The sequence below is a fragment of the Cyanistes caeruleus genome, chromosome 5 (genome assembly GCF_971803275.1).
Source record: "Cyanistes caeruleus chromosome 5, bCyaCae1.hap1.1, whole genome shotgun sequence".
NCBI lineage: Eukaryota > Metazoa > Chordata > Aves > Passeriformes > Paridae > Cyanistes > Cyanistes caeruleus.
In genome coordinates, this window is record NC_141705.1 from 36,670,325 (window position 1) to 36,696,461 (window position 26,137).

At 34.6% G+C, this 26,137-nt stretch overlaps 1 protein-coding gene across 2 annotated transcripts in view; it reads right to left on the reverse strand.

Annotated features, from left to right (window-relative positions):
• The window catches only part of GALNTL6 (polypeptide N-acetylgalactosaminyltransferase like 6), a 424,227-nt gene that overhangs the window by 311,089 nt on the left and 87,001 nt on the right, over window positions 1-26,137 (reverse strand). The window lies entirely within an intron of this gene.

Here is a 26,137-nt window from a genome sequence, read left to right on the forward strand (position 1 = left end):
CAAGCTCTATCTAGAAATAAATGCAAATACTCACGTTGATTCTTTTAATTGATTTATAGTAATTTTCACAGCCAAATGTCTGTGACTATTAAAAGTAAATAAAGCATTGGTTAGGAGGTTAGCTGGACTCTTCATCTGGCTTTTATTTAATTTTATGATAGTGGTCATAGTTTGACTAGGCATTTCAGGATTAGAATTCAATCCACAAAGCAGGTGACTAAAGAAGAAAACTTGTTTTCAAGTATCTTTGAGGATCTAGTCCCTCCTCCAGCTCTTTTTGCTCCAACTTAAAATTAACAAAGAGGAAAATGGTGTTATGGACCCATAGTCACTATGACATTACCTCCTGTTGACTTGTATACATGTTTTGGGAAAACAGACACTATTGCATAGTTATAAATCTCAGGTTGCAGCTTTTTACACAAACAGAGATCAAATACAATATGGGATGTTCCACACATCCTGTGCCATAATGCTTGTTTTCATGAAAAAAATGCTTTTTTTCATGTGTTCAAGAGCTCTAAACCCACAAAAAAAGAAATTGTGAACTCTAACAAGAAATTTAAGCTATGTAAGAATGATGAAAAGGAACTCTTACCAAGACCACTTACAAAATGGAAAAAAAAAACACCCCACACTTTTTTTTGTACTAGTCATACAGATAAATAGCAACAACAAAAAGCCTAACTCTGTAGTTTCAGTAACTTAAAAACAAGGAATGGAAGTAGCCTTATAAAAACTTCTGAGACATTCAAGGCAATGTTCTAGCTAAAGAATATTTAAGGTTTTTCTTAGTTACATTTACCAACAGTCACAAACTTACATCTTAAAATCTGAAACGGATCAGTTTGCCAATCAAGACAAGTGGTTTTGGAGTGGATTTATAAGGCAGAAGTGCATGAAATGACTGCATTGACAGAGCATGAATCACAAAGAAACTGCATCTCTCAGGATGGTTATTACAGAATGTGCTGTCGTGCTATTTGAGTCTCAGTGAGCAAACTTACAGTGCAGTCACCACTTCAGTAGTGGAAAGAATATAAGCTCTTGGGGGTTTTTTTTTTTTTTGTTTTTAATTACTCTCACAGTCCATGCACTACAAACATTTTCTATAACACAAAGTCAGATCATAGAAAGATAATCACTTTTACAGATAACAGGAAACTAAAGGTTTACATCACATCCAGCCTCTAGAATTCCAGCCTGTTTCCTTGAGACAGCACTGCTCACAATATAACTGGCTAAGAGACTATAATTACCCCTGAAAACATCTTAGAAGCACAACTAGAAATTTAAGTAATTACTGCGCAGATAATATTAGTAGTAATTTTCTTTTTTTTTCTCAAGTACTGATTTAACTTTTCAATAGAAACTTTTCAAGCCACAATTAAAACTTCTTTGGGAAAGTCAATTTGATACACAGCAAAAAGCACTACAGAATTATCTGGCAAAAATCACGTATACTAAAGTATGTATTTTTATGGTCCTTAAATATGAGAAGTTGAAAAGCAATTTTTTAAAACTCTCTTTGCAATGTCAAGTGGTAACATTAGAATCTGCTTTTTAAAAGTCCCATTTATATAGTCTTACCAATCTCAGAATTGTAATTTTGGCTTTGTTACTATTCCTTTTCACCCCTCAGAAGTCCTCTGCTAGTCACAAATTATCAGAAATTGCTTATTATGTTGAAAATCCTCCTGGCTTGTTGGGACAGAAATTTAATGCAAAACAACAGCAAGCAATTTAAAAAAAACAAAACAACCCAAGCCTAATTGTGATAATCATTCATCTATGATTCCTTGAATCATAAAACAAGAACAAGAAAATAACAAGGACACTTGGTATAGAAAAAAAATGTAGTATGAAGTACAAAGGTGATCCATGTGAAAAGGGTATTGTTTCCTCTTGCATTTGGAATAAAGCTGACAGAGATATTTCTAGATTTCTATGCTTACAACAAGGTTCGATTCAAAAATACAGAATTAATTTGTAACTTCTTTTAAAATTTGTGTCAAAATATAATTGTGGCATGGCACTTGTTCTTTTTAGAGTGTTATTCATTTTGATATTTATTTATACATATTGTTTGGGTTTTTTACTCCAATGAGTAATAAATTAATGTATTTTCTTAGTTTTCTAACAAAAAAAATTGTTTTCTATTTAGTCATCAAGATTTCAGCTGAATATAAATATTCTCTTGGTTTTCAGAATTATAGTAAATTATTTGCACAAGGGTTTTGTTTGTTTTGTTTTGTTTGTTAATTATCAGTCTCACTTGACATCAACAACACTAAATCTAGGTACCAGTTTTCAAGGATTCATCAAAGAAAGGGAAGGGCACCAAGGTATTTATCATGCTGGCAAGCTCAGCGTCTTTCAGCTCTGCACAAAACAAATAAAAATTAATGTCTCCTTAAATTTGCTGGGAGTCAGTTACGTGTGTAACTGTGCCATGGTGTAAGCCCAGCTGGAACTAAGCCCCACACAGCCACTCTCTCGCTCCCCCTGCTCAGTGGGATGGGGGAGAGAATCCAAGGGTAAAAGGGAGAAAACACAGTACATGGTGATGATAGTAAATGATGATGATGATGATGATGATAATCAAAATTCAAATGGAAAGGAAAATAGCAGGAAAAAAAAAAGAGATAAATAAAACCCAAGAAAGACACATAATATAAATGAAAGACAACTGTATACTAGCAACTGACCAATGCAGGGTATACCATATGGTATGGACCCTCCCTCTGGCCAGTTGGGGACAGCTGCCCCAGCTGAGTCCCCTTTGCTACTCCTTGTGCACCCCCAGTCTTCTCACTGGTGGTGTGGGGTGAGGACCAGAAAGGACCTTGATTCTGTGTAAGCCCTGCTCAGCAATAACTAAAACATCCCTCAACTATCAACACTGTTTCCAGCACAAATCCAAAACATAATCCCACACTAGCTACTAAGAAGAAAATTACCCAAGATGAAACCAGTACAATCTGGAAAATATACTTTTCTAAACTAAGTAAATTAATTCTCCTCCCTTTCCCTTTTACAACTGCTTTAACTGCTTATACTGTGTCAAAAAATGATACCTTTTATCTATGGTTAAAAGGGAAAAAATCTGATAAAACAACTGACTGGGCAAGGGGCTGACTTGAAGCATAAAAGAAATATTTAATACAGCTGAATTCATGCCTTTCTTTGGTATATCTAAGCCATTCATATATAATTCATTTGGAAACCTGACATTTGCACAAACCCATCAGATAACCGAATTCACAAACCAGATATAAAAAAAATAACAGTTTTATAAAAAGCAATATTGCTGATCCTACAAATCAAAAAGTAATTATTTGCCTCTCTATTCAATCACAGATATGGCAAAGAAATATAACTTTCTGAAATAAACAAAAATTTGATTTATATTTTCTTTATATTTGAAATAGCACATCAAATGAATGCTTTTTGTCTTTGTGGATCATAGGCTTTGTTTGTTCCTCTCATTAAGCTAAAAACACAGATTCCCAAATGAGGACAGAAAAATGTCTTTCCTTCTCTCCCACTTTACTCCAGCTCCTTCCTACAGAAGCATACAGAAGCTTCCCACAAGCATACTAAATAGTAAAACATTTCAAAAGCACTACAAGAGCTGCCAGAACCAAAAGTATTACCGCTTTAGAGGAATATTCACAAAAGAAGATGTCTGTTGGGGCAGTGAAACAATAGTTAGCAGAAATTATAGCTCTGGTACAGTTTGCACTGTACATTGGCTCTGTACATTGCCTTACTTGCCCCGCTGCCTGCTTAAAAGGAAGATGCAGCACAAATATTGGTTCTTTACTTCCAAAAATAAACTATTGTTGCACAGAAGTAAGAAAACAGAACAGAACAGAAAGTATAGCTTTCCCCCTGTGCAACAGCTATGTTTTGAAGAAGCCTTCTTCAGATTGATAGAATTCTCATATATATGACTTTTTTGAGGAGTGGATATACCAATGCTGAATGGCTCCATCTAATCATTATGTTGTGTGAGATTTTCTAATTTGCCAAACCTAAGAGAGAATAGTGATTGTAATAATTACTTTAAAACAATAAAGAACACAAACTCAATTTCTTTCTCTTCTAAAAGACCATTTTTGAAGAGACTTGGATGAATACAAAAATTTTAAAAGGAGATTTTCTGTCTTCTTTATCCAACATGATCAGCATTCAAAACAAAGATGAGAACTTGCTCAAAAGCTGTGTGCTGTATCTTTGGTTTTGGGTTAGTGATTGAAGGCACAGAGGGATACCACAGATATGATTAATGTATTTGCCTTAACTCCTGGCAGTGAATGTGAGTAGAGAGCACTATTTCATACATTCTATATTTTTAATCTGCATGAATATTTTAGTCTTTGTAGTGTCAGATGTCAGTGTCTCCACTCGATAGTCACTTAGTGAGGTGTAAAGTATTATATCTAACTGTCAGAAAGACTTTAAGCTGGGGTTGAGAGATAAATTGTTCTTTCTTTTGAGACTTCTAAATCTTATGGTCAAGCAAATAGCTCTGCTTTCAGACATGCCCAGGAAAAAGTAACAGAGCAAAGCACAAATTCCAGCTCTGTTGAAGGGTCAAGAAAAGTTAAAGATAGGTAAATTTCTAAGCTATCATGCAATGTAGTAAGTGAATAAAGCATATTAATTTCTGAATTAAAAAGATCCTATTATTCTAATAGGTGCTTTTTTTCTGATCAGCAACAAGCACACATTTTTCCCTCTTGATGCTTTAACCTATTACCTCTTCTACTGAGACATCATAGTTAGCAACTCCTTTGTACTAATTACACTATATTAATACTATATGAATATAATATAACCTAATTTGAAGTAATAGACTGAATAACATGACTGCATAATTTAAAGTATTTCTAATTTCATTTCAACCTTTTAGTATTTAAAATATTTAATGTCATAACATCGAGTCTGGAACATTGTCAAAATGAGTTTCCAGTGATGTCACTAGCAGTGAAGCATGAAGAATTCCTAGCTATCTTGGTCTAAATTTTCTATTTCTGACTATAAGTCTTCAGAAGAAAATTCAGTTGTGACTGATAATTTTCATTTACAAAACCAAAAAATGGGGCAAATGCTGTTCCAGTTCAAAGTAAGGAAAAAGGATAAGGAGATTTCAGTTTTCAGATTCAATCAGGAATTAACTTTGAATGACCTTTTCTCCATAATGGAGATGGTACCTTATAGGTATGTATGTTGGATATAGATCCATACCTTGGAGAGCAGGATTCATAGAGGACCTGGCTACACTTCAACAACTGAATATATCCTTACCTTTGACCACTAAAGAACTCTACATACAGACCACCCCAAAAGAAGCAATGTTCAGCAGAAAATTTGTAATGCAAGACCCCCGTTTTGGTGTTAAAAGCAGGAAGAATGTCCTTCCTTGTTCTCAGTTCATGAAAAACACATTAAGGTTAGAATACTATGGATTACACATTTTAAATGCAGCACTTCGCTGCATGTAATGACTTGAGAATGTTGTAAAAAGCATGTAGCAAGAAATGAATAAAAGAGAATGCTCCTTAGCACTAATTATCTTCTAATTTTTAGAATGTAATTATGGCAGAAAAAGATTATAGTACTTACAATTACATCTTTTTTTTTACCCAGAACAGATTTAAACCTAGTGCTGCTCCTAACTTTCCCATTATTTTCATTAATCTTTTCATATTCATTTCACACTTACACTTATCACACACAATTGCTTTCTAGCTGTGAGCAGTGTACACTTCAGACATCAGGGCTTTTTGCTCTGTTGAGCCAGTAATTCAAAACTATCTAGCTAGTTTTTCAATATTTTCACATGTGCTACGGGCCAGGGAGTCTCCAATCAAAAGATCTGTAGATAATGAAGAATCTTACAAATGCACTACACTTTGAATCTCTAGAGGAGATTCTAGCTTCAAAATCACTCTGCAAAAAAAAGAAGCAACTTTGTGCGTTACTATTTGCAGAATAAAATTTCTGAAATGAAAATCCGAAGTCCAAGCTTCCTGCTCCTACCATGGGCAGAGTTTACAGATGTAGCTTGTTTCTGCCGTGCATTAATTGTTTTCCAAGAGGTTAGATAAAAAACAAGGGCTAATACACCTGGAAGGGAAAAAACAGGCTCAGGGGAATCTTAGCAATACACCAAAGATTGACTGTCACATATATGATGCTAATATGTAAAATATAGATAGTATCTCCATTTCCAGCTGACAGCACTGTGCTGTACATCAACTGGAGGGCAGGATAAGAGCTCCTCCTTCCAGCAGCAAAGAGGATGAAAGAGGATTATTTTGTAACATCCTAATTCTTTTGGGTTTTGAATTTTGCCTTCAACATATTCAGAAATAGGCTACTGGGAAAAACAGATGGGGGTGCAATTAATCGATGTGGAACTCTGTAACAGAATTTATTTGAGCATCATTTACCCAAGGCCATGTCTAGCTCTCCTGTGGCAGCCTGCCACTGAGGGTAAGATTGCTTTACCAGACAAACCATGGAGCAGTCAGGGTGTCAAGAAGTAAAAAGGGAAAACACTGTCATCATGATCAGGGAGACTGAAGTTGCAAGTACTCCTGGGACTGGAACTCAGATGAGGCTGGGAGACCAAAATCCCAAATTTCATTCTGCCAGTGAGCTGGTATTTATATCCACTAAACAGCACACAGCACCCACTGCTGATGACAAAACAGGCTTTAAACACATGATAAGGTAATATAGTGGCTTCATTTACAAGCCTTGAAGTACAAAAAAACCCCAAATGAAACAGAACAAAACAAATAAACTGAAAAAAAGGACAATCGTGATGTGTTAGTATTCTGTTTCTCCATCCAATCTACTACATTTTAAATTAGTATGACATGGTGACTTTTTAAAATCAAAACAGAATTCATAGCAGGTAGTGCACAATAAGAGAGACAAGGAATTCTTTGGTCTAGAATCACTTCCAATGCCAATAGCACAATCTTGTCATACACTCTCTTGTTCACAGAAACTCTTGGCTAGACTCCATCTCTCTATTCAAACAAATACTTTAGTTGTTGCATTTTGTTCTGTTCATTTATTTTGAAATATTACATGCAGCATGCAGTTTTAGAGTTTCAGATAAATAATTCTGTCCTGTTTCTCAGCGCTTTATGCTTGAGAAAGACCAAACTGTTTGACAGGCTTCATAAACTTACATCTTGAAACAATCAAGTGTTTTACATACAGTTACTCTATTAATGCTAGATTACTGTTTGCTTTTATATGCAATTATACTACTGTACCCCATACACACACGAAAAACTCAGCCCAGGAACCAATAAATAGTGTTTCTGTAGGCAGATCTAAAAGACATTTAAGGTGCATATCAGCTGTCAGCAGTAATGTGATGCTGTCACAATTCTCCTGTTCTTTTCCATGCCACGTTCTCTCCAAATGTCTCTACTAAACCTAATTGAATGTGTCCTGATTTAATTTAATCTGGGTTGCCCTCTATCAGTAACTCTACTGCCCTGCTCAGACTCTCTATTGATCTAAAGGCCTAGATACACAACTGATTTCACACCAGGAGATAAGTTGCAATGCTGGTTTGAGAGATCATGTGTTCCAGCCCTGACTAGAATCGAGTGCATGTCAGATGGCAGAGGAAGGTTTTCCACAGATTTGGAATTTTTCAAATCTTCAGCAATTTGAAAAAAAAATTGATGTGGACAGCTAAGGAACACAGTCCCTCACATGTGTAAACAGGACATGCCTAACCCTGAATGCCTTCTTGATCTAGACAAGCAGAGGGGCTAGATACCTGCAAATGGCAAAGTTAGCCATGCACTTTTCCATTCCACACAGAGATAAGGGAAGGTGAACCATTTAACTAATAAAATTAAATCCAACAGTTCAAAATGGTTTTATTTCCTGAAAATATATTATTAATGTTAAGAACTTCCTTTCCCAAGGAATTTACAAACTAATGAAAAATATAATTTCATTTTTGGCTACAAAAGCATCAGGCTACAAATTTCTAAAAATGAAAAAAAATTGAACAATTTATTCTTATGAAAACAACATACAGATTTTTTTTTAAAGGTAATTCATTTAAAAATTCATTCAACAGTTGATTTGCTTTAGAGATTTGAAATTTCTTTTCCAGGTAATGGAGTAAGGAAAAAAGCTAAATAAAATTCCACTAATACACCTTTTTGACACATTTTTTATTAACCCTGTGGGGTATGCACCTTCCTATTGCTTACATAAGAAATGCATACTGTATCTCAATTTTAACTGAGAGAAAATTGTTTTAAGCCACCATAATTATTTAACATATATATATATCTCCCTTGAGAGAGAAGAACACAGTCTTGTCTTGTTTAAACAGACAAATTAAAATTAAATGAAAGAAAAGTCCAAAACTTAAAAGACCAAGCTAGATTCAAGCTCAGCTGTCTCAGTGAACTTTTTTTTTTACCAGAAAAATCAGTAGAGAGGTGCAGGTAACACAGCCACTGAGGAAGAGCAGCTGATGGGTCAGTCAACTAAACAATGACAGTGAGCAGCAGAGGAGGACAGCAGGCACCCTTTCCATGCTTAAACTCAATGTAATGATGTTGTGAAACTGTAAGGGTTTTACAATCACACAAAACCCCTGAGTCATCGTCCCCTCCAAAATTTCCTGACTAGGCTTTCTATTGGAGCTGTTAAAACAATGGACTGTCTCCTGCCACTTTGGAAGGAAAACAGCCCCTGACAAAGACTGAGAGACCAAAATAGAGGAGATGAGTTTAGTATGCACATTAGTACAGCCCTGACATTTAATAGCATATGTGATGAGGCAAAGAGAATATTAAAGTATTGACCTTTCCATTTAATTCTTCAGCATAATGACAGGATCTGGGCTTTATGATAAATTTCTAAATTATATCTCTACTTCTAACTTATTTCTTGCATATCTCTTTGTTTATTACTTGTATGCTTAACTTTTGCCCTGCTAACAAGTACAGCCACTTAGTTATCATGAACAGTCATGGGGAATTAACTGAAAATGCAGAGATACAAACAGGTAAGTAGGTAGATTAGGTAGTGGGCTTCTTCTAGAGATTTACTGTTCAACTACCTACAATGTCAGAACACAACCTGAAAGAAGTAAATTAGAACATACTAATAATTTTTCATACTGCAGTAATTAAAAAACAGTCATGCAGGTATGGCAAGAAAGAAGACATGCTGTAGGATTACAGCTTATTGGGTATTTTTTTCTTTTTTCTACTTGCCAATTGCTATGAATTTGATTTGGTGACAGCCACATAAAAAGTCTCTGCATGTAGGTGACAGAGAGTGTCCTTGCAATAGGGATGACACATCTGCAGTAATGGGAACGTCCCAACAGTTTCAGGGAGATCTGAAATAGCTAGGAAATAGCCAATGTAAGTTTTGGGGAACTAAGGTTAGGAAAGAGGGAGAAGCTGGCAGACTTATTTGAATGACTGTGCAGAGACCCACAGCAACTAATGGGCATTGAAAAGCAATGAATAATCAAAGGGGAGGCTCTGAGGGGATGGAGGACATCAGAGAGGGTGTACAATGGAGACCAGAGATGGCTGATGTGGAGACAAGGACTGCAGAGCAGGTGGAATCAGAGCCAAGAGATGTGGCTTTAAGGAGTCCATCAAGACTGAGGACTTCAATAAATAATTGAAATGGTATAGGATTTTACTGAGTCACAGCACATGTAAACCTGCACATCTTTATAAAGAAGGATGGGCACATACTTCAGATGTGGGCAAATTACCACATAGGCTAAGTATATACAACCAATACTATTACTTACATAGCAAATCTGGAAATTAAAATTCTTTGCTGAGTCTTCAGTGCAGCTTTCTCAAACATCATAAACTGAAACCTCATTATTTTTGTGCAATTCTGTTGAGTCCCTCATCACAATTGATACATTGTCAAATAAAAGGTGTTGGCTTGGATTTCATGTTCAGCCCGCTTCCTAAAGTCCATCTTCTCATCTTCATGGACTTCATACTTACTAACATTTTAGATACTTTGCAAGAACCCTTCCTGATGCTGCCAAGGAATAGAGAGGGAACACATGCAAACTGCAATTTTCTCTTTGTAATCTCACATTCATACAGTTTTAAGAAACTCATCATTATACAAAAGCTCAAAAACTTGACCAAGTCTGTGATGCCGTAGTATAAAGAAAGACAGAAGCTTGATAGAAAATTACAGAGCCATATGGGCAATGTACATCACTGAAAATGATACTGCTGTGATCAACTGCTCTCAAAGTACAGCTTTTTGATATTTTTGTTTCAGAGCTACTGGTGCAGCCTTTTTTCCCCCTTTAATTCACAATTATTGTAACTGATTCTAGTTACAATAAAATTAGCAAGTGAAAATGACTGAAAAGTCCAGTGCATTTTACACTTTTTAGTGTATACATCACAAAACATCAGCAAATTCCATCTTTCCCCTCCTCACTTTTGTGCTGTTTTCTGAACATGTACAAGTACTACACGCTCTAAATGGAACATGTTAGATTATAATTTAAACTTCAAGAGTTTCCACTGAAATATACTACTTCTTTTAACAAAATCACTTGTAAATTCACAAAAAATTCCCAGTTTGCTAAATTTATTCACAAGGGAAATAACTAAGATGAATTACATCAAGGACGGTATGTGTCAACAGGATGCAGATTTTTCCATCCAATATGTTATTGTAATTTGCATGTAACATCATTTTTGACAAAAAACCAAATTCTTGGTGTTCTGAAGGCCAGAGGTGAAATGATCTGTGGCTCAATCAATAAATACAATGAAGGATTTACAGACTGACACCTGAGAAAAGGGACCTTTACTGATGTAACTGACAGACTGATGGCAGATTTACTAGCTGTGCTGTAATACAATAAATTTGACTACAGCTATAGGCAAATCAGATTATGAAATACTGCCATGTCAAAGTATTTCTCAGAGATGTCCCCTGATGTATAATGGCATGTCACCTGAGAATGTTAAATTCTCTAGTGACCTATTCTTCATTCAGATGATGAAAGAGCCCAATTAGTATTCCTTATTTAAAAGTTCCACTGCACTGAAAAATGTCTTCATTATCTCACATCAGACAACAGCAACTACAGAACTGCAATATTTAAAAAAATATATTGCTCTGAAATATGAAATATTACTTATGAAACATAATGCTGTGTTACATGAGAAAGGCAGGGTACTTGTGTACTTGGGATGCAAAGATAAGCACAACCACCTCAGTATCTGTATAATCTCCTTGAATGCCCATCTCTGTGCGTGGCAAAGCTGACCTTGAATACTGCTTATACTGACTAAATCCAAATTTTTATAGTCATCAAATCTAAAAACTTCTAAGAAAAAAAAATAAAAATCCTGTGACATAAATCAGTTCAGTATCACAGAAATCTATGGCTTTATTTCAGCTAAAACCAGGTGGAAGTTAATTCTCTGGTTTCTATCTAGAATATTAATAATCTGAAATGCCACTTCTGCAAAGCTTATGAATATATAATTTTATGAGAACTCTTTTGAAGTTAATGGAAGTTCATTTGAATTTATATACACATGAACAAAAGTATATAGAGGATCAGTATTTAAGTCCAGAAAAAGCCAATAATTATTGATGAATGGAAACAGTAAGTCAGTATAGTAACACTTCATGGCTACCCTCATCATTATTTATCAAACTTCATGTTAATTTCTTAATAAAAACAATTAATCCCCTGCTGTCCTTCTCTCTCAAGATTTAATTATCTGTAGCACTGACAACAATGCATGCATTCAAGTACAAGTTCTCTAATGGTAAAACAGGTGCAACAAATCAAGTGTTTTTCTTCAAAAAGACATTTTTACAGGGATGAAGCATAATAAAAAACCAAAACATTTCCAGAAGCTACAAAAACATATATTAGATTCCTAAAGTAACTAAAAGGGAAATAAATTATCATGGAGCAACTCAGACAACCCTGATTTACTGCACAGATTAATGTCCACTGCCACAGATTTCCCTGCTGATATAATGAAAAGATCAGATTTTTGTTTTGCAGATTTTGCCACTGAAGAGAAAGTTCATGATTGATTCTCTCTTATCAAGCCTAAACCTTGTGTTCAGAATTCAAGACTTAATTCAGATGCCATACCTTTTCCTTGACTACTAAGAAAGCTGGGTCTTTGAAATAATTTTTTAAGTGCCTTCCTGGCCACAGATGGATTTGAAGAAGATGCTATTTATTTTCCAGAAATGAGTATTGCATAAAGTTAGCTCTACAAAGCTCTCAGTGTGGTGAAGCAATTACTCATGAGCACGTGTAACTCCACTGCTCAGGATCTATCATCAAATGAAAATAAATACACAGCAGTAAAGGACAAGAAATGACAAAGAATTCTCTACATAAGAAAGAATTTCAATGTGAATTTAGTGCAGAAAATATTTTTGGTCAAGAACTGATAAGGATGTCCCATTTTGCAATTTGTCTGCAGTATACAGCATCTCCAGTTTATATACATGATTTCACAATGTAAGAATTAATTCTTAAATTAAGAATTCCTTAAATGGGAACCCACAAGTGATATGAAGACCAATTAAGAACTGAATAAAATGCATAGAAAAAAAGCCACCTCTGTACAGGCACCAGTGAAACAGAATCACAACCTCAGCTGAGAACAACTTTAAAATGTATATATCTCCTTATGCAATTTGTATCACAAAATCTGCACTGCCTTGGGACATTAATTCTTATTAAGAACTAAAGCTGAAAAAAAATTCCTCTAACTTGAGGTGCAGATATAGGGAAATTAAGAAATTTCATTAATTGGAACAGTTTTAAGTAGTTAGCTGTTGGTTCGAGCTGGACAGTGGAACTCAAGAAATTCTAGTGATAAATCTCTAAATCCTGTTCATGCTCATATCTAACCTGTTAATTAAATCTAAACTAAGATCTAATTAAAAAACAAAGCAAAACAAAACACAACAAATAAACAGTTTGCCTAAAGTTTTGATAGAACCAGAGCTCCAAGTGCAAAAAAATTGATATAGAATTCAAACATGGAATTTTTTGTTTCATTGAAAGAGAGTTAAGTTACATTAATCATGAGACTACACTTTCCCATCTGGCTGTATACCTTTAAATAAAGTTATATGACAGACCCTAAAGTCTTGCCACTCATGCACCCGTGAAACTCAGGATCCTTCTTAAAATATTTTGTGCCAGAACTGAAAAATAGCTTCTTGCCTGCTTTTTATACTGTTGTTTACAAAATACACTATTTCTGACTTTATCTGATCACTTAATGTTTTCCTTGAAGATGCTTAGATTCTTAACTTCCTACATTTTCATGCTTAATTTATATCAAGTACTTCTGGGGTAATGCAAACAACGCATTTTCTTTAACACAAATGTTCACACCACACTTTTAGTGAGTACTTGACAAACTAGAAGGAGTTGATATTATATATACTTTCCAAATTTTTATACTGACAGTCTTTTTCTTGTTCTTGAAAGTCTGTGTAAAGTTATAAAAAATCCAAACTGCTCAGAGCTTCATCCACTAGGATAAATCTTAGGTCCATTCTGTTTTCTCATCTAAGAACAACATGTTCTGCCACTACATTTGATTTTTCTTACATACTAGTCCAATTAATTTCTGAACCTTTGTTTAGTTTATACTTTTCTGCTGTTAATGATACATGATCATAACCCAGAACTTCTGTTATTTCAAAACACTCTGGCTTCCTCTTTAATCTCTTCAAAAATCTGTTTCTTACACAAATAACTCAGCTGTCTGGAAATGGCTGCCTGTAGTTTTGCCTTCTCCTTGCCTCTTTGATAACATAAATTAATGATAATGCTATTTTAGTCATATTTACAGCTGTAAATAATCAGTTTTAGTGCTGATCAGGATTTTTTACCCCCTGGATTATAGTATATTTTCCTCTAAGGTATTATTCCAACAATTATGATAAATGGAAATGCATTTTTAATCAACATAGTCAAGTGTGATGGGAAAAAAGAACACTAATTTGTGAACTGTATTTCCTGTGGAAGACAAACTTGAAGTTATATGTTGCATGTTTGTCTACGTGGCTGAGTGTGAAGAAGAAATCACAAGTCATACTCCTCCTAATTAAGCCATTTTTCTAGCTGACAACTGTCAAACCCATCCCAGAAATTCATGAATATTAAAGTGCTGTTCACTGGCACATTTGGCATTTTGAAGCTGGGCAAATAAAAGTCATGAAATATGAAAGGAGTGCCCCATGTCATTTTGTAGAAAATGTTGCCATTAAGATGATGCATGGGAAAATTCACACTTTCATCTTCTGGGAGTACTATACTATATTTTCTGTATTACTTTGCTTCAAAAGCATTACTAGTGGCTTACAGACTTGCACCTTTGGCAGAAAGAAATTTATGAAACATATTAAAGTCAAAATTTTAAATGCCTGTTAATATTGATATATATACTTACCTAAGCCAAGTGCATATTTTTATTTATAATGGAATTCTCTGCTGAGAGAGCATTCTAGTGCAGCTCTTTTTCATACCTTTTAACCATGACACTTAGTCATTAAATTAGTCCTGAAAAAATCTGCTGATTTTTTACAATTAAAATCCACCACAGAATACAACAGGAGGAGGGAACTTTTTTAACTTTGTAGTTCAGACACTTCAAAACTTTATCCATGTTTTGGTTCTCACATTTTGGATGAGCACAATTCTCAGAGAATTCAATTCTCATCACAGAACATACTTGCTGGCCTAAATCTGCAAAGAAGATATTTCAGATTTCAAAGTAAGTATTTCAGAAATACTAGATTTCTCCCCCAGCTTTAATAATATAAAAAATATATTAATTGAGTCTGCCTGGTTTATGTATCTAAACAAATCAAACAAATCACCTGATTTATATTAGGAGTTAAATACAATAACAAGACCTGTGGTGTAGTTATCTGATCTATATACTAGCATGCAATTTGCTAACAATCTGAATGTCTGCTCTGTCACTCACACGTTTAAAACATTTTAAATCCCTGTCAAATTCACATTGAGAACTATGCAAGGCACCTACCTGGCCCTGGAAACAGCAGTGCCCTAATGGTCATGCCCATGCAGGCCCAGCAGCTTCTGTGGCCCAAACTCCCTTGCTTAAACTTGAAATACTAAGGAAGACTGACATTATTCCCTGGACTTCACACATGCTTGGAAGTACCCTGGAAAAGAGGAATCCTTTCAAGAAACCTCAGACCATCCCACCAAGGGCCCAAAAGCAGGCTTCAAAGTACCATCTCTAATAATTTTCACCATCTTTGTGCTACTGTTCGTTATTTTGGGTATCTTCATCATTAATTTATTCTCATACCCAAACTGCTTTCATATACAAATAAAAGTTGAAATGCATCCATGAGCCATTCGAAAACATGTAAAGAAAAAGCATATCTGATGAACAGGTCAAGAAGGAAGAGCCTTAAATTGCTGCAAGATGCATGGTTAGACCACGAGAAAAATCTAATAAAGCTTTGACTACACATTGTTGCAAGCTTTCAAATTTAGTGTATTTAGATTCCTTTGAAAGAGGGGTTCCTGAACTAATCCTGAGAGACAAACAAAAGCTCCCTAATGTTTTTGTGTATTTTCCCTCAGAAAAACAGCATTCTCATGTTCCATGCAACACTCTGTACTGTCCTCATTTAGTAAAAAGATTCACTGAAGCCTGTAAAAACTGAAAAAGCTGAAATATTGAACAATTGCAAAAATCCAATTTATAGATGTATAAAATCATTATATAATCTCCTTTTAATGTCTGTATAGTAATGTTTCATTCAGTACTTTTTCTAGGTACAAATAAATTTATTTTCCTGATTTTTCTTCTCAGAGGAAGGTATAGAATAATTTAAATCATGTTTATCCATAAAACGGTTTAGCAACTTATCTGGCAATGCTTAATTGGGTTTTCGGATTAAGACAAAATCTGCACGTTATTATATGCAATATAAGTGTCTGTTTACAGCACCTTATGCATAAATTATCACCTTGAAAAGAAAAATGAGTTTTTCACTTGTTCCAGGGAGAAAAAAACACATGCTGTTCTTGAAAGCATATTTTACATTAGTAGCAATATTCCAGAGAAATAAGCTTTGATTTCACACTGACGACATGAAAAAAGAACCTTCGTAAGTTAGCCAAATACTTAAAGACACCTTAAAAAAGGAACTGAACTTATGAGAGACACTGTACACAACAAACTTTTCAAACTCAAGCTTTACTCTGACACAAAGAAAGCAAAGAGCATCTACGTCTTAGCAGCCACTGTACTGCTAAGTACTATGAATATTCTAATACTATTTTTTCATAGTTCATTTTGAAGATGATATACCTTCTCACTTGCAATCCTCTTATAGACCCAAGCACTGAAATTTCAGATGGCTGAATAAAGCTGGTAACTGTGGCATGAACATTTTTAAAACTTAATTTGCCATGCTACAAGAATACATCTTGGTAGTAGCTTTGTCTTTCAGGCCATATCACTAGTGCATCTTTGTATAAACATCATCTGTGAGTCACTATGCAATTAATTGTTAAGCATATATTGTAAGTTTCAAACCTCTCTGGTTTGACATTGACAAAAAAGGCATTATACACATGTTTTGGGGAACATTTGCATCCCTAAACTAACAACAAGGATGGAATAACAAAGATAGCACCTAATTGCAGAACTGATAGCATTCAACCAACTCAGACTGAAGAATGGATAGTAACAATATAAATCTATCTATATTAATGTTCTTATGCACATATAAAATGTCACCCATAGGCCCTCTGAACATGTTCAGTGGGTACACAAAAGTACATGAGAATGATGTAGTTAGTACTTGCATTCATTTAACTCTTGACTCTTCAGGCTCAAAGAAATAGAAATACTTGAAGTGGCAATGGGTTTCGAAGTTTCTCCACTCTTATCTGTAGGAGTCAATTCACTTCTGTGGTTCCACTCTTTTCTGGAACTTTCTAAAGGAACCTGTCTTCCCTCTGCCCCTCAGTGTAATTTTACTCAAGTCTAATTCTGGAGTACCTGAACAGGCAAATATTCCTCTTCAGACATACAAGAAACAAGACAGCATTTCACAGGAACTCCTGTCAGTCAGTCATGAATTACAATGCTCCACTCTGAATGGCAATAGACGTTGGATGCATCAATTAGTATTTCCAGTTAATGGAATTCTGTAAATTTACTGGAAATTCCTAATTGGTGCATCAAAGTACAGCATCCAGCATTCTCATTAACACCTTCCCCAGGAAAACCCTATCCACCTGCTCAGTGACTTGGGCAGGCATCATTAAGGGGCCACAGTTTGACTGTCTCAGCAGTTCTCCACTATCTATATTTATCTGCCATATAAAAATGATGTATTTCTTATGACTGCTGATTATACTTTTTTATTTTTTTCCTTCTGGCGTTGGTTCAACTAATTAAACCCAACAGAAAGAGAACAATGAGCTTTTTGGGAAAGTAATATTGCTATTCAATTTTCATTTTGTTTTAAAAAAGTATTTTTAGCATTTGAACTTAAAACCTCCGGATCCTGGCATGTCTGTGAGCTATAAATCAGTACATCATTCCATCAATGACGATTTAATTAAGATAAAAAGGCAGCCAAGTATTTGTTTCTTTATATAACAAATAGCCCCTAGGAGTTTGTGATGGCATCCTGTATGCTTCCGAAAATACAGAGGAATAGAAGAACTGCTTAAATATGCAAGGAGTTTCAGATGACATGGTTTGGAGTAAAGGACCCTGAAGATACTTTTGTGAAAGAAGACACTAATATTTAGTAATTGGTTAATCAAATCCTTCTTTAATAGCAGATTGTTTTTGAGCTCATGTATTGTAAAAGCACTCAGAGGCCTGCTGTAAATGAAGACAGGAAAAAACATCCCTTTTGCTGTAGTCCATACAAATGACTGCTGCCCTTTTGGCTTGATAAAATGATCTGCAATAAATACTCCTCATGTTCCTATATCTTTAATAATTCACTTGGAAAAGGCAACAATAGCTGTAGGCACAGTCTGTTATGATTAATGGCAAAAGCAGTGGCCTTTGTGTAACGAAGCCCTACTGGTTCTAGAAGTTTTCAAGGTCAAAATTTCGTTTAGAAAAATTCCATTTATGTTATATGTACTTTAAACATGTCCAAATTTTCATGTGTACTATCTTATAGGAAGGAGGATGTAAAAAGAATATCATGAAACTTCAGATTAATAAAACTCATATTCACTTCAAGGAAAACTGCGGTGGGAAGTCAAAGCTTTTGTCACCCCTCTCTTAATATGTGGTGGAAATACAATCCCCAGCTCAGATAATTCTTCCACATTATCATTTTTTTGCCACACTAATGATCTCCACATAAGGCTGAAGCTAGATAAACTACCTTTAGCACAGGTCTGTTCAGAAAACGAAATACTAATAAAATAATCATGCTGTGAAACTTCAGATGTCATTATAAAGAAGGACTTATTTTTCAGGCTGCCTTAACAAATAGCTGTACCAGAAGAGAATGGCAGCTTTTGATGCAAAAGTTTTGCCCTTAGCCTTTATAAAACCTGAGAGATTTATCACTTAGAAATTGCTATCACTTACATCCTGAAACATTCATCATGCAATATGAAAGATAATTATCGCCAAACTTTTTGCTATAAATATATGATACTGGTGGTTTATGTTCCCATATTATTTTTAATAGTCATGGCCATACATTTAAACAATTTACTACACTTAAATGTCTTCACAAACTAAAAGGGAACAATAAAATTTAATGCAATATTACATCTGTCACAGAGCGCATATGCTAAAATACTTCACAAAATTAAAGTTTATAGCAGTGGTAAAAGGAATATAAAGAAATGTAGAAGATCATGTAACAAATAAAAAACCCCTTCTTTTATACTGTAAGATGATGAAGAAAAGTATGACTACTCATAAATACCTAAGATTAAGCCTAAAACAGAACAAAAACTGTTCAAAATAAAAGAAGCTACATGCAGACTCCATCAGAAGTGATGGAAAAGATTCATAAGTAAGGAAATGGCATAGAAAATTACTAAAATAGAGAGGATTCTTATTTCCAAGGAATGTAATAGAGTTTTTCTGTTAGTCTCTGGTTCTTACAATCACCCAATGTTATGAAAAAACTACAGTTCTAAAACTTACTTTGCTAAATAAATTTATAATTTCTTGAAATTTCTTTAAAAAAAAATTAAAAAAACCAGACAAACAGCAACAACAAAACAGAACCAAAACCCACCCAAAACCTAAAAAAACTGTGATCTGTGGAAACCTAAATGTTTAAACTCTATGTTTGGACATGGTTTAGAAGAGAACACATTACTTTCACAATCTCAGGAAACTGTAAAAGATCTTCAGTACAACAGTTATAGACAGCAAAAATCATCCCAAAATTCAAGCAATTTAGGGATAAAAGAGGATTTACAGCTGCATTTGGGAAAACTAAGCTTTTTAGGAAATTTTTTATGACATTTTGAGCAGTATAATACACAAAGAGCCTCAGAATAGGAGGGGGGAAAGCAGGAAAGAGAGGCAGGGCTTCATATCCTGGTCATCAATATGCTATAGTGCCTGGTACTTATGGATGCACAGCCTTAGGATAATTTGCACAAATTCATCTTTGTCTGTTTAATTTAGGGTAACTGACACACAGCAGAAAGGAATTTGCGTTCTTCCAAGGATGAACTAATGTTTGGCTTACAGTTCTGTTATGGGTCTGGATGGCAGAGAAACTGGTACAGAACTGTTGCTTGCCAGCAGAACTGGTGGGTTGCAGTCTTTAGTGCTGTTGATGCCTCTGCTAGAAGAACCTGATGCACTTCCCAGTGTCTGTGAGAACTCACTTTGCAAGAGTTAATGTAGAACTAACAGAACCAAGTAAAATGTATTTACAACAGAGTGAAACAATAGAAACAACCAGCAAACCACCATCATAAAAATCACATATAACACTGTAAAAAGATATCTTTAGTCAACTGCAGTCATTTATTTAAACAACTTAGATCAACAAGATCTAAAAAGAAAGAAAAAAATTGAAAATTGCATTTCAATCATCCAAGAGCAAGATAGACTTGACGTAAAAAATCATAAAAGAACAACTGAGTTTGTATTCTTATAGTAAGATGAGCTTTAAACTTAACATTTCAGTCAAAATTAAAATGAGGAATCACAAAATCATCACATTTAGAGGCAGAAAAAAATAAAAAAGGGAATAAATGCATATTTTACAGCAGTAAAAATAAACTCCAACTAGCAGAACCAAGCCTGGCTCATGACCTGGTCTATTAAATCAGGCAGTACATCATTTTGGATTAGTGCAAAAAACCTGAAAGATACAGTCCTTGTTTTATAGTTGAGTATTATAAAATAAATTGTAAAGCAGCACATAATGACAAGGTGCAATATAAAGGTCTAAAAGTGAAATAAAAATGGACAAGTAACAGTTGACTATGATTGCTTAAAAGAAACAAGATGTTTAAAAGTGCTCAAAGGTGAGCACATCCATAAGATGTATTGACAGACAAGAGGATGTAAAATGTTCCAGAGCACATGACAACCAATTTAATCACATTTCAAGTATATTTTTGTACATTAAAACTATATTAACAAGTAACAAGATTTAGTTAGGACACCAAGATGTAATAGTAACTGATCTGAAGTACCAAATGTATGATTACATAGGTATCTTAAGACTCTGTAATACAACCACTGAGCATACTGTGTCCATACAGACCATTTATAATTTAACTCCCACAAAATTTTACACTCCTATTGACTTTGGTTAAAAGAAAAAAAAACACATTAACTCTCTGGCTGCACATTTTGATACCTGTTGGATTTTTGTATACAAATGCAACGTAAGAAAGGAGAGCTATGAATGTTAAATTCACTTTCATGGACTGAAGGATGGAGGCTCCTAGTCCCTAAAGACCAGGACACTCATTCAGTAATGTTTCTATTTGTTCACAAAAAATATTTAATGTGACCTTCAATAGGTCAGTGACTAAGATACCACATTATGCATCTTCTCCATTTTTAACAGTCTAAACACAAAAGTTTAATGAAAAACTTCCATATAAGAAAAACACAATGTTCAAAGTAATAATTTTCCAGTGCAAGTCCTCATAGGTATCAGTTGGAGCCCTTAGAGCTTTATAAAAAGAGTTCAAGCTTGTTTTGCAATATATATCTCAAAAAAAAAAATAAAACTTGGTGCTTGTGTCAGTGAAGGGAGTTGTAAAAATGACATTGTGTAAACTGCCTTCCTTCTACTTAAAACCTACTGCATGTGGAATGATGGGCAGGGACTGAGTGCCTGTACACACAGGAGCTGTGCAGTAACACTGCATACTTCTGTCACCTTCAAGAGGCACAGGGGAAGATGGGGCACTGAGCTTGATGATCTACGTGTGTTACTGATTCAGTGATTTTTCCAAGCAATTTACTAAGTGCTACACTGAGTCCATGTCCTCCAATATCCTACTGGTGACCACTGAGAAAAACAGAACCTTCAAACTGGTCTCACTGGCATAAAGGGACACTTAAAATGTAAAATAAATGTAAAATAGGGGCAGATGGAAGTGCAAGAGGGAAGTCTACAGCTCAAAAAAACTTTTTAAAAAAAATTAAGTTAAACACCAATCAAAAAAAAACCACACTAGTTAACTAATTTATATTTTTAAACAGTATAATATTCTATTTAAAAATAATTTATTTGCCTTTAAAAAACAACCCAGATGACTAAACAGCATCTTTCAGATTCAAAATCTGAATCTAGGAAAACAGAAATTCCCACAGATGAGACCCAGAACTCAATCAAGTACTGAGATTCCTCTTGTAAATAAGGAAGGGACACAACCTACAGCAGCAGACATTTGGAAAAGAATTGACAAAAAATAGTTAAATTCACTTCCAGTGTGCCTTCTCATCAGAAAAAAGAGAAAGAAAATGCACATGCACTGTAGGTGAGTTAAAGAAAAAGAGACTTCAGACAGCAGTTAAAAATTTGTGGGACAGACAAAAATAGCCTAAGCACCCTTCTTCCAGAAAAGTTGTCTGTATTATAGCATAATAATTCACCATCAGTAAAAATATTTTATAAAATAAAAGGAACACTACTGTTCATATCTCATGGGATAAGAAGCTGTTAAGATAATTTGATAATCTATATTTAAAACACCTAGAATAAAGGCTTCACCAGGTCAATATTTCATTGGCATTTTAATTAAATAATTGGTTTAAATTCTAAACTGGGAAGTGAATTTATGATCTTATTTAAACAGAATAACTGAGGTCATCAAATGACTTTTAATTAAATTGTTAATTGATTTTTCTTTAATTCTTTAGGATGATTGATGGCCACACACTTAGTTGGTACATTTGTTAATTACCATCATGAGTCAATTCCATACAGTGCACTTGGGTACTACTGCTGTAGTAACCTCTGTAATAATAAAAATAATTTCATAGTTTTGCTATATCATTTTGCGTTACTCATGCATGCTTCTTGAGGCAGTTTATTTTTAAAAAATTGGTAAGGTAGATCAATCTTTTGCATAGGATGTAGTCTACAAAATTAACCTGCAGGTGAATTAGTAGTCCAATCATTTTTTCCAGCAAATCTTGCACCAATTGACTGAATAATCTTTCTTATGACTTCCTTATGTTCATTTCATTTTTTGAAAATTATACAAGACAAGATACCTTAAACTTCCTTTAACAGTTGGTGTAGAGATAGCAATTTTTTTCATATGTTCTCTAGCTTGATTTACAGAGTTCTGTAATCTCCTTACAACAGACCTTCTGTGATTATGCACTAAATAAAGACCTAGAGAAATGACAGCTTGTTTTCACACCTAAGTACTGCTATCTGTCCTTAGTTTGTTGACAGCACAATTCCCATTACCACCAGCAGTGCAAAAAGTAGTGTAACTGCTTCACCTTCTTTCAGTGTAAGATCTGGATTTAAACTTTAGGCTGAGATAAGCAATTATTGCATTTCCTAACACAGTAGGAATAAATAAGTAAACAGTCTCTGCCTTTTTCTTAACAAATTCTATACTAATGAGAATATTGCCAGAAAGATACAAGCTTCCAATGAGCCTTTCTGAATATCTAACAATTTACCAGCAGTAGTTCTTCTTTCATTTACAAAGTCAATTAAAAAAACCCAAACCAAACCAAAAAACAACCCCAACCACTAAAAGAAGTGAGTTCTCCACAGCTGACTGGAGCAGTTATCTCAGCCTATCTCAGTAAAAAGATTTTACCACCATGTTGGTGGTCATGACCATCAGGGAAGGCAGAAAATTATAATTAATTTTTTTAACACTAATACTAGAAAATTGGCAAAGGCTGTATGGAGAATCTAGACTACCACATTTTTGGTCATGTGTTTGACTACTGTATATCCAAGAACCAAACAGAAATTACAAGATCCATTCTGTTGTTTTACCAGTGATTAATGTGCGAAAAACAAACCTTTGACACCCACCATCAAGCAGGAAACACTATATGTTCAGAAGAAATGGGACTGTCTAGGCCACAAATTAAAAAAAAAAACCCCACCAATATTTTTCAAAGTAGGGATAAATTTAGATCTGAAAAAACACAATGTGGACACAGTTAAAAAAAGCCAACCAAAACCAAAACAAATGAAAAAACCCTAAGCCACAGACAAATGCATAGGAAGCTTATTTTCTACAGAGTTCATTTTGACCACAATTACTTTCTTATTGATTTCTTTGGTGTTTTTTGCTGAAAGGCAGAAAGTTTCATTTCTCTTATCAAGTGATTATTAACGCTCTGATGAAGTCCAGTGTTTTACTTGAGTCTCCATTTTTTCAGAAATATCTGGTAATTTTTTTCCACTGTTTATCCACTGTGTTTGAGCAGATAAATGGTTAGTTAGCACCTGTCTCTACTTTGGACTTCATTTGATATTAAGGTTTGCTAAACCAAGATGTTTGAAGTAGATTGGGTTTTAAATCAGGCATTCCATCTGTAGCACATGTAATTCTAGGTTTTCTTTTATAAAAATAAACGTCTTCTGTTGTTACAGCATGTCCAGGAAATTTTAAAATCAGAAATAAGTTAATAAAAAGAATAGCTCTGGAAAAAAGAAACGCAAGAAAATTCAGAACAGGAAGAGATGCAAGCAAAAGATTTTCTTCCTTTTAAACTTTGACACAAGCAGGGGTATGTGAACAGATTTTTTGCTTCATGTGGGCAAGAAAGGGGAAGAAATGGAAACCTTAGAATTATTTGCTGGGTGCAAACAAGCCTTTAGGAGCCAGCAGAGAAAGCAGAGACCACTCAAAATTCTTTTTGAGAAGATAATCTCATTATAGGTCAATGGAAAGTGAGAAAACGTTGAATAAAATGGAACAAGGTTCAGTGTAGTGGATTTAAAACTGTGACTTTATGAAAAGTTTTTGCTTCCATTTTAAAAAATATTTTATCAGTCTTCAAATATGCCTGATTACAAAGAGGGTGGCCATTTTTCCTCCAAGTAGCATTTCCTAAGAACTGAAAATAGCCAGCCTTTATGAAAATGTCTTCAGACATAAGTGTTATGCTTATGTTAGTGAAATAGATCCTCTTTCCTTATTTTCTACATTAGTAGTTCACTAACAGAGGAACTAATTAAAGACACACAGTTTGTCTTCCTACAATGATTTTCAGCACTACAATGTACTCCCTTGTGCTCATTTAGCAAAATGTTCTGAGCCCTTACAAGGGACAGCAAACAGAATCGCCCCTTTTTCAAACTCTTTCAGGACAGCTAAGCTTGGAGATTTGCATGGACAGGATGACTCACAACCCTAACATTTATACAGCCTGGGAAGCAAAATTAATTTCTTTCATTTTTTTACTTTCCTACTTAAAATCATGAAACAAAGGCAATGAAAGCAGTCCCACAGCTTACAGACAGAAGTCAGGAACTCGTAGGGCACCTAGAAACCAGGAAAATACAATACAGGGTTCAGCACAGAAACTTCACAGTCCTTCAGATTGTTGTGATTCTGTTATCTTCCTCCCAATTCTTTCTTTTATTTCCTCTATTTATATTTTTGTTACCTAAAGGCTTACACAAAAGCCTGATATCTACCCCCCAAGGAAACTTTATAAACTACAGACTATGAATTGTAGGGCTTTTTCCTCCATTTACATTCTTGCTTAGCCAGAGGCAGCAATTAACCCTTACAAGCTGTTTTACAACATAGACCATGTCTTCCTATTTTATATTATGCTGTCAGCACTTAACAAATTATCCTAATAGCCATAAGATATACTCCACAAGGAGTATAAACAATTCACACACCATGTTTTGACCCTTCAAGTACAAAATGTGACTCCAGGTATTTTCGCTGCTCTTTAAGAAACTGAATTCCATCTCAACAAAACAGAACTGGATACGCGGAATCAAAAACCCTTATAGTAAAATAACAGTGAAAAATAGAAAACTATGAAGATGACTGCAAGTGAAATTTTAAGGAAATGATGCCTGGGAAGGATGCAAATGAATTAGTCTATGTTGCCTACAGAATTATATTTAAAAGACAGTGCCACACTCCAGGTTCTGATCCCTACGCTCTGTAATTGGTATTTACTATTTTAAGTCAAAAAGCAACTTATTTGTGGTATATTGTGGGATGATCATTATACAACTTACCAGTAAAGACACTCCACATGAAAAATTCATACTTCTAGATTTTGGTGTCAAGAATATTTAGGGCTTTCTGTTAGTGAAACACCGTCCTTGACAAAAGTGCTCTTGGCTTTAAGTAATTGCAAAATCAAATGTCATCTATTTCTGTCAAATGAAAGAAAAGGAAAAATACTAAGAAACTCCTCTTGCTGAATACCCCTCTGCACACCAACTATGGTTATGCTAATGGACCCTGTCCTCAGGTCATCTGTTCAAATTAAAGAAACTGCCTCACAGTAAGAAATCTGCATAGATTGCCAATTGTTCTAGTTCATTACCTGTTAGCAAATGTGAAGAGCCAAAGCCAATTCTGACA